This window comes from Molossus molossus, unplaced genomic scaffold (assembly GCF_014108415.1).
Source record: "Molossus molossus isolate mMolMol1 unplaced genomic scaffold, mMolMol1.p scaffold_m16_p_2, whole genome shotgun sequence".
NCBI lineage: Eukaryota > Metazoa > Chordata > Mammalia > Chiroptera > Molossidae > Molossus > Molossus molossus.
This window is the reverse complement of record NW_023425355.1, coordinates 113,923,535-113,933,716: the sequence shown is the minus strand read 5'-3', so window position 1 is coordinate 113,933,716 and position 10,182 is coordinate 113,923,535.

Below are 10,182 nucleotides of genomic sequence, written 5' to 3'. Positions count from 1 at the left end.
AAGGGGCCCCGTACTAAGCCGGACGAGCTCAGGGAAGGCCTGTGTGGTGGCCTTACAAACTCAGAGACCTAAAGTAACCACAGAAGATGGTCTGAAATGAAAACTTCCTGACTGAAGAAAGGCATGGGGTGTAGTCACATCCTAGGCCGGAATCTTCCCTGACAAAGGTCAATCTTTACCTTAACTGAGCCTGTCTATTGTCTTTTTGCATCTATGATAACATACCCTTGGAATGTCAGAGTAATCCCCTTTCCACCCCTCAGGGCACCATCTTCCACTAGAACACGAGGCCATGGAACCCCTCATTGTTATCTGGTTGCCCAAGTACCATTTCTATGTGCTGTAAATGTTAATTGCTAACTATCTTACACACATCAGTGGAGAAGAAATATGTGTCTATTCCTTTTACTCTTTATTTTTTTTTATTTTTTATTTATTTTTTTATCCTCACCCGAGGACACTTTTCCATTTTTTGTACAGATAGAGTGGGAGGGAGAGAGAGGAAGGGAGAGAGAGAGAGAAACATCGACGTGAAGGGACACATCGAGTGGCTGCCACCCGCACGACCAACCAGGGCCGGGGACAAACTGCAACCGAAGTACGTGCCCTTAGCGGGAACCGAACCCGGGTCTCTCCGGACCGCAGGCCGACGCTCTAACCGCTGAGCCAAACTGGCCAGGGCTCCTTTTACTCTTTATCCAACCACAGGGATTTCCCCACTTTGCCTCCCCCCACCCCAATTCTACCACATATGAATTTCATGTAACCCTCCTTACACCTCCTCTTTTGATTGTAATGTATAAAATAAACTACAAAACTGCCATTCTCTGGAGCATTTTCTCAATCCATTGAGATTTTCCTTCCCGGCAACTGTCATCAGTTTGGCTCAAATAAACTCATAAAAATTCTCTACTAGTATGGTTGTTTCATACAGAGACAGTATCTACCCAAGAGAAGTGAGAACATATGTCCACACCAAAATTTGTACACAAATGTTCGTAGAAGTATTATTCATAACAGCCCAAAATGGAAAACAGCCCAAATGTCCATTGACAGATCAATGGATAAACAAATGTGATTTATCTGTACAATGTACAATGCAATATTTTTTAGTAATAAAAAGGGATGAAGTACTGACACAGGCTACAACGTAGAGGAACCTTGAAAACATTCTGCTAAGTGAAGAAGCCAGACACATGGGACCACATAGCATATGATTCCACATGTATGAAATGTCCAGAACAGGCAAATCCATAGAGACAGAAAGTGGATTAATGGTTGCCAGGGGCTGGAGAAGGGGGAATCGAGAGTGACTGTTAATGGGGATGGAATTTCCTTTTGGGATGATGAAAATGTTCTAAAATTAGCTGGTGGTGATGGTCACAGAACTCTGAGAATACACTAAAAACCATAGCCTTGTACGCTTTATTTATTTTTTTATTTTATTTTTTTATTCTCACCCGAGGACACTTTTGCACTTATCTTCAGATAGAGTGGGAGGGAGAGAGGAAGGAAGAGAGAGAGAGAGAAACATCAATGTGAGAGAGACACATCGAGTGGCTGCCACCCACATGACCCCAACCGGGGCTGGGGACAAACTGCAACCGAGGTACGTGCCCTTAGCGGGAACCGAACCCGGTCTCTCTGGTCCGTGGGCCGACGCTCTAACCACCGAGCCTTGTACACTTTAAAAGGGTAAATTTTATGGCATGTGACTTATATCTCAGTTAAGCTGTTACCAAAAAATTCATAAGCCTGGGCCCACTCGGAGATTCTGATTTAGCAAGTCTGAGATGGGAACTGGGGACCTGCCTGTTTTAGTCAAATACCCTGAAGGTTGGGGAGGGAGTGGTTTACAAGGAAGCTTATGACATCACTTTTGTTTCTAAGATCAGTCACCCTGGGGAAACATGGGAGTCTCTTAGGGGACAATTCTGGGTCAAACTGTGTGGTCCTAGGGGAGAGTATATAAGATGTTTGGGAGAGCCCTGGCCAGTTTGGCTCAGCAGTTAGAGCATCAGCCCGCGGACCAATGACTCTCAGGTTCGAGTCCAGTCAAGGGCACGTACCTCGGTTGCGGTTTGTCCCCGGTCACAGTCTGATCGTGCGGGAGGCAACCATTCGATGTGGCTCTATCATATCGATGTTTCACTCTGTCTCTCTTTCTGTCTCCCTCCCATTCTATCTGATAATAAGTAGAAAAATATCCTCAGGTGAAGAATAAAAAAAAAAAAGAAGAAGAAGAAGTTTGGGAGAGAGGACAGCGTGAGTCAAGGTGGCTTGGGAGGGGTGGGTGAACTGAGCTGAGTCCTGGAGGACAAACAGGACAACAAAGACAGAAGGGACACATTCCAGGCAGGAGAAAGCGTCTGGCCCAGGCTCGGATGTGAGGAAGAGCATGGCATGTGCACTGACCTGGAAGGGGAAATTCGAGGAGTTGGGGAAGACAGGTTTGGAGGAGTGGGCTGGGGTCCTCCCTAACCGCCAGGCTGCACTGTGGCAGGGGATGTGGAGCCAAAGACAATTATAATGACGTGAAGAGAGCAGAGTTTTAGGAGAAATAGCTTAACATTTATGTCAACATGTATTGGAAGCTAGGACTCGCAGTAAAAGGCTGATAGAGCAGCTTGGGCAGGAATCGAGAAATGAAATGGTGAAACTGCAGAACCAGCTCAAAATGGTCCTATACCAGATACTGAGTTACTTTCCAGAGACGGTGGACCAAAACCGCCAGTCATGCAGTGAAAGCATGCGCAGAGGAGAGAACTTTGACCTTCAGATGCACCCAGACCTAAGTTTCACAGCGTCCCCTCCCCCCCACCAAAGGACCAGAACATGACTGGAACTTGAACACTAGAACCCTTTCAGAAGCAGAGGATCTGTTGTCCAGGAGGACCCTGTGATGATGCCCCTTAGCATAAATGGCCAAGCTCCAAGGTCCTCCCCTTAAAATCTGCCCACCAGTGCTTCTGCAACCTGTTCCATTATACCCTAAAAAAACCCGCCCTGAACCCTAGACTGGGGAGTTGGGGCTTTTGAGCATTAGCTTCCCGTTCTCCTGGGTGGTGGCGTTCATAATAAAATAGCCAGGCCCAGACAGTGTGGCTCAGTGGTTGAGAGTCGACCCAAGGACCTAGAGGTTGCCGGTTTGATTCCTGGTCAGGGCACATGCCCGGGGTTGCAGGCTCGATCCTCCCTGGGGCTGTGCAGGAGGCAGCCGATGGATGTTTCTCTCTCATCGATGCTTCTCTCTCTCTCTCCCTCTCTCTTCCTCTTTCTCTAAAAATCAATAAAAACATATTTTAAACAATAGCCAGTATTTCTCCATTGCAATTCCCAGTGTTTGGTGTTTCTACGGCTGGGTGGACGGACTCCCAGTTCTGTAGCAATGGTGAGGGTCTGGGCCAGTGGCTTAAGGGACAGGAGAGGAAAGACCAAACTCAGAGTTTAAAGAGGAAATTGGCATGAGATTGGCTGATGGAGAATGAAGGAAAGAGAAGAATCACAGAGAAGCCTACATGATCGTGGGCACAAAAGGAAGAAACATGGCTGCTTCCGGAGTTGGACCAGGACCCGGTGTAAATCCCCGCTCTGCCACTGTTGGCTGTGTCACATGACCTCTCCGTGGCTTGTTTATTTATTTATTTACCTCTCTGTGCTTTAATCTGCCAACAGCAAAATTCAGCTCCCCCATAGGGTGTCATGATGAGTAACTGAGAAAACATTTGTGTGAAACAGGGGGAGCACTAAAGAATGCAGAAGAGTTTTTCTCTCTGGCTTTTCTTTTTAAAATCTTTTAAAATGGATGTTTAGAGAGAGAGGAGGGGAGAGGGAGAGAGATAGAAACATCGATGAGAGAGAATGGTGATTGGCTGCCTCCTACTTGCCCCCCACTGGGGATCGGGCACAACCTGGGCATGTACCCTGACCAGGAATCAAATCGGTGACCTCTTGGTGCAGGGGATGACACTCAACCACTGAGCCACACCGGCTGGGCTTTCCTTTTTTATCCTCACCCGAGGACATTTTTCCATTTTTTGTTCAGATAGAGCGGGAGGGAGAGAGAGGAAGAGAGAGAGAGAAACATCGACGTGAAAGGGACACATCGAATGGCTGCCACCTGCAGGACCCAACCAGGGCCAGGGACAAACTGCAACCGAGGTACGTGCCCTTAGCGGGAACCGAACCCGGGTCTCTCCGGACCGCAGGCCGACGCTCCAACCGCTGAGCCAAACCGGCCAGGGCGGGCTGGGCTTTCTTGCATTTCTATAGGCCACCTTCTCCCTGGGCAACCTGAGGAGCTTTTTGCTTGGGAGTAAGGAAGGTTTTTCCAATTCTCTTGAGTGAATTAAAGGTCAATCATGAGTGAAAATAAACAAGCATCAAACTAAAATGTTTCTGCATAGCAAAGAAAATGATCAACAAAATGAAAAGGCAACCTACTGAATGTGAGAAAATATTTGCAAATCATATATTTGATAAGGAGCTAATATCCAAAATATACAAAGAATTCATGCAATTTATCCTCACCCGAGGATATTTTTTCCATTTTTTTTTACAGATAGAATGGGAGGGAGAGAGAGGAACAGAGAGAGAGAGAGAAACATCGACGTGAAGGGACACATCGAGTGGCTGCCACCTGCACGACCAACCAGGGCCGGGGACAAACTGCAACCGAGGTACATGCCCTTAGCGGGAACCGAACCCGGGTCTCTCTGGACCGCAGGCCGACGCTCTAACCGCTGAGCCAAACTGGCCAGGGCGAACTCATGCAATTTAATAAAATTTAGCAAAACAACAAAACAAAGAATTCGATTAAAATATAGGCAGAAGAGCCCTGGCCAGTTTGGCTCATCAGTTAGAGCATCGACCTTCAGACCGAAGGGTCTCAGTTTTGACTCCTGGTCAAGGGCATGTTCCTGGGTTGCAGGTTCAATCTCCTTCCCTCTCTTCCATTCTATCTAATATTCAATGAAGCAATATCCTCGGGTGAGGATTAACACCACCAACAACAAATAAATAAAATGTCACCTCTTCAGAGAGGCTAATTGTAAAAAAAAAAATAGGCAAAAGATCTGAACAGACATTTTTTTCCAAAGACATACAGATTGCCAACAGGTATATGAAAAAAGTGCTTAACATCACTAATCTTTAGGGAAATGTAAATCGAGACCATAATGAGATAACTATCATCTCACACCTGTTAGATTGGCTATTATCAATAAGACAAGAAATAACAAGTGTCGGTGAGGATAAAGGGCACTCTTGTCCACTGTTGATGAGAATGTAAATTGGTGCAGGCACTAAGGAAACCAGTATGAAGATTCCTAAAAATTTTTTAAAAATAGATTTATCTTCTTATTCAGCAATCCCACTTCTGGGTATTTATGTGAAGAAAATGAAAACACTAATTTAAAAAGCTATATGGCCCTGGCCAGTTTGGCTCAGCGGTTAGAGTGTCGGCCTGCGGTCCGGAGAGACCCGGGTTCGGTTCCCGCTAAGGGCACGTACCTCGGTTGCAGTTTGTCCCCGGCCCTGGCTGGTCCTGCGGGAGGCAGCCACTCGATGTGTCCCTTTCACGTCGATGTTTCTCTCTCTCTCTCCCTTCCTCTCTCTCCCTCCCACTCTATCTGTACAAAAAATGGAAAAATATCCTCCGGTGAGGATAAAAAAATAAATAAAAAGCTATATGTACCCCTCTGTTTATTGCAGCATTACTTACAATAGCTAAAAATGGATAAAGTTGCGGTACACACACACACACACACACACACACACACACACACACACAGGAATATTATTCAGCCATAAAAAGAATGAAATTTTTCCATTTGCACAACACGGATGGACCTAGAGGATACTATGCTAAATGAAATAAGTCAGACACAGAAAGACAAATACTAGAAAAATGATTTTACTTATATGTGGAATCTAAAAAATAAGGGGGAGGGAGAAATCTACAAAAACTACCACAAAACCAAGCTTATAGATACAGAGAACAGATTGGTGGTTGCCAGAGGCAGGGGATGGTGAGTGAGAGAAATGGATGAAGGATGTCGGAAGGTACAAACTTTCAGTTATAAAACAAGTAAATCCTTCTGTATAATGTACAGCATGGTGACTATAGTTAATAATACTGTGTCATATATTTGAAAATTGCTAAGAGAGTAGCTCAAAAGTTCTTATCAGGAGAAAAAAATTATAAATATGAATGGTTATGGATTTTTTTTTTTAATTTTCACCCGAGGACATTTTTGCATTTATCTTCAGATAGAGCGGGAGGGAGACAGTGAGGAAGAGAGAGAGAAACATTGATGTGAGAGAGACACATTGAGTGGTTGCCACCCACACAACCTGAACTGGGGCCGGGGACAAACTGCAACTGAGGTACGTGCCCTTAGCGGGAACCAAACCCGGGACTCTCTGGTCCACGGGCCGACGCTCTAACCGCTGAGCCAAACCGGCCAGGGCTGGTTATGGATGTTAACTAGACTTATTTAGTGATCACTGCACAATATATACAAATTCTGAATCACTATGTTGTACACCTGAAACTAACGTCATGTTATATGTCAGTTATACTTCAATAATAATAAAAATTAATCCTGGAACATTCAGATCACAATAGTTCTTCCATGATGGAGAGATGCTACCTCTTCCATACGCATTGCTCATGTGACCTTCGAGTAGCTATGACCCAGAGGAAGTGAAAGCTCAACGTTCTTCCCTCTGTTCCTGAGAAATTGTGGGCAGACACATGGAGGCAGGGCCAGAAGAGGTGTGGCAGTGGGTCCCAAGGTTACTGTTCTGGGCTTATGGCCAGAGGAAGGATCGAAAATTGGAAAAGTTGAAAGGGAAGCCACAAGCAGGAGGCCTTTGGTTACATTCACATTTGGAACCTGAGAGGAGTATGCACACACTGCCTCGCACACACTTAGGGGCCGTATGGAAATGTCCTGGGGGTACAACACGCTGAGATAGAGGGGACAGGAGCATAGCCATCCAAGATTGCCCTCCAGTGACGCATGGCCTGGACAGAAAGTTCGGTTTTGGCCCAGCTGGTGTGGCTCAGTAGCTTGAACGTCGTCCCATGGATTGAGAGGTGCCAGTTCAATTCCCGGTCAGGGCACATGCCTGGGTTTTGAGCTCAGTACCCAGGAGGGGGTGTGCCGGAGGCAGCTGATCGATGTTTCTCTCTCACATTGATGTTTCTATCTCTCTCTCCCTTCCTTCTCTCTAAAAAAAATCAATAAAAACATATTTAAAAAAAAAAGAAAGTTCTGCCCTGGCCGGTTTGGCTCAGCGGTTAGAGCGTAGGTCTGTGGTCCAGAGAGACCCGGGTTCAATTCCTGCTAAGGGCACGTACCTCGGTTGCAGTTTGTCCCTGGCCCTGGTTGGGTTGTGCGGGTGGCAATCACTCGATGTGTCCCTTTCACGTCGATGTTTCTCTCTCTCTCTCTCTCTCCCTCCCACTCTATCTGAACAAAATAGTGAAAAATGACCTCGGGTGAGGATAAAAAAATAAGAAAATTCTGTTTTGGCTAGATTTAGGCCAAAAAGAGTGAGTCAGGCTATAGATAGAAATTTAGCAGTAAACATCTCTTGAGCCCCTAGAAAGTTTTGGGAAATATATTGAGGGTGGTACAAAGGTGAACTACAGTTCGAGCTCTCAAAAAATGATCCTTTAAACCAAACTTGATGAGTTTACAGATGAATAGGGTGGGGAGATCCATCAATTAGGGAAGACAGGTCAGAAGCCTGGGAGCACCTCCAGGCAGGGGGAAGAGGTAGGGTAGAGTCACAGAAGAGATTGGAGGTGTAACAGGAAGGCTGGAAAACTGCTGAGTCAGAGAAGCTGGGGAGGCTTCAGTGATGGCTGTTCGGTCCCATAAGTGCTTGGTGCACGCTCACTGCGCGGGGGGTGGGGGGACGTTAGGCTGATCGCTGGGGAAAGAGCTGTGTTCTTTGTATGCCTCCGAGCACTGTGCTCTCATCACCTTTCAGGGTGGGGAAGCTGAATTCTCCAGACTTTGTGCTCTTTTCTGAGGGACCTGCAGCACTTCTGTTGGATCCCCGGCTGACAGGAAAACAGGTCCCAATTCTGGAGGCCACCCAGGCCCTTACTGGTGGAGTCCCTGCTGAGGCCGCATCTATCACAGATGGGCAGATGAGTCAGGGCCTTCAAGAGCTCAGGGAGCACCCCTGTCAGCGGAGGGCCTGGCTTCTGGCTCCTGGCCAGAGGGCATGGGAGCAACTCAGTTCCCTTCCACTTCCCTGGCAACCTGGAGAGGGTGGCCCAATCCGGGTGCCACCATGGCAGAGGTTGTGGGAGTGCCCAAGGGCGGTGGGCAGGTCACTTGCATGGCCAGGCCTGCCTGGTCCAGGTCCCTGAACTGGGCCAGGAGGGCGTGTCAGGCAATTAACTGAGGGTGGCAAGATGGCAGTGACTGTGTACACAACCCCCGATTTCCACATGACTTGCTGCTTCTTGTTCTTCCTGTCCAGGGTAATTTTAGTTTTTTTGCTTGGTTGTTATTTTCAATAACACTTGGACTGAAAGAGGAAACCAAAAAGAAATAACCCCTCTATTTGGACTCTGGAGGATGTTTGGCGATGGATTTTATTTACTTATTTATTTATTTATTTATTATATATATTTTTTATCCTCACCCGAGGACATTTTCCTATTCTTTGTTCAGACAGAGTGGGAGGGAGAGAGAGGAAGAGTGAGAGAGAGAGAAACATCTACGTGAAAGGGACACATCGAGTGGCTGCCACCCGCACGACCAACCAGGGCCGGGGACAAACTGCAACCGAGGTACGTGCCCTTAGCGGGAACCGAACCCGGGTCTCTCTGGACCACAGGCCGGTGCTCTAACCACTGAGCCAAACCAGCCAGGGCTATTTATTTATTTATTATTATTTTTTTATCCTCACTCGAGGATATTTTTCCATTTATGTTCAGATAGAGTGGGAGGGAGAGAGCGGAAAAGAGAGAGAGAGAGACGGAGGGAGAGAGAGAGAGAGAGAGAGAGAGAGAGAGAGAGAGAGAGAGAAACATCGATGTGAAAGGGACACATCGAGTGGCTGGCTGCCTCCAGCACAACCCCAACCAGGGCCAGGGACGAACCTTAACTGAGGTACATGCCCTTGACTGGAATCAAACCCACGACTCATTGATCCACGGGCCGACGCTCTAACCAATGAGCCAAACCAGCCAGGGCTGGTGATGGATTTTTAAGTCCCTGGTTGAAAGAGGAATAATGGGAACCTCACTTCCCGAGGCTCTTAAATACTACGAGAATGACAGAAATGACAAATGTTTTTCATGTGATATATTCATCCTTGTGACACAACATAGATATGGAACAGTCTCATTTACCAAGTTGTTTTGAGATTTTTTTTTTATGATTTGAAACCCTTGTGTTTCCTGCTAATTTTTGTGTGTGAAATTTGTTCCCTCAAATTATTAAAGTAGGCAACTCATTCTGGCATTCAAAGCTGCTGCAGTTTGCTGCTAGAACGGCAAAAATCAGTATTCTTCCCCAGGACTCAGTAATGTAAACTCTGAGCTTGTTCATTCATTTATTCCTTTGTTCATTCATCCACCAATCCATTCAGTAAACAGTTTTTGAGCACAAAATATGTGCCAATATACTGCTTGAAGCTGGGATGCAGAGATGAAAAATACAGGGCAGAAAGGGGAAAAAAATGGAAACAAATTTACCATTCCGTGTCAAGTGTTATGCTAGACGCTACAGAAACTGTTGATGGCCTACTGGTATCCCCCGAGCCCCCTGAGCTCACCTGCTGTGGTGGTAGGTAGGCTTCCTCAAGGCCTGTCTCTCTCAGCTTCTTAACCTAAGCACGTTGGCGGGGAGGTGGTTACCAGTAGGGGATGGGAGTTGGTGAAGAAATGCCCCAGCCTCCTGGTCCTCCAGTGGTCCAATGTTGAGGCTGTTCTCCTAGCCTGCCAGGCAATCTATACTAGGACTGAGCCCCATAGCCCACGGTGGTAATCAGCTCCTAAGCTCATTCTTTATTCAATAAACAATTCTTTATGCTTTATTGGCCTCCCTCTTTGGCTGACTTTCCCCACTCTTTCACTTGTGATTCTGGGGTCACCTCTCAAGTAAACCAGCTGCACCCAAAGTCCTTGTCGCAGGTGTTCAAGAGAAAACC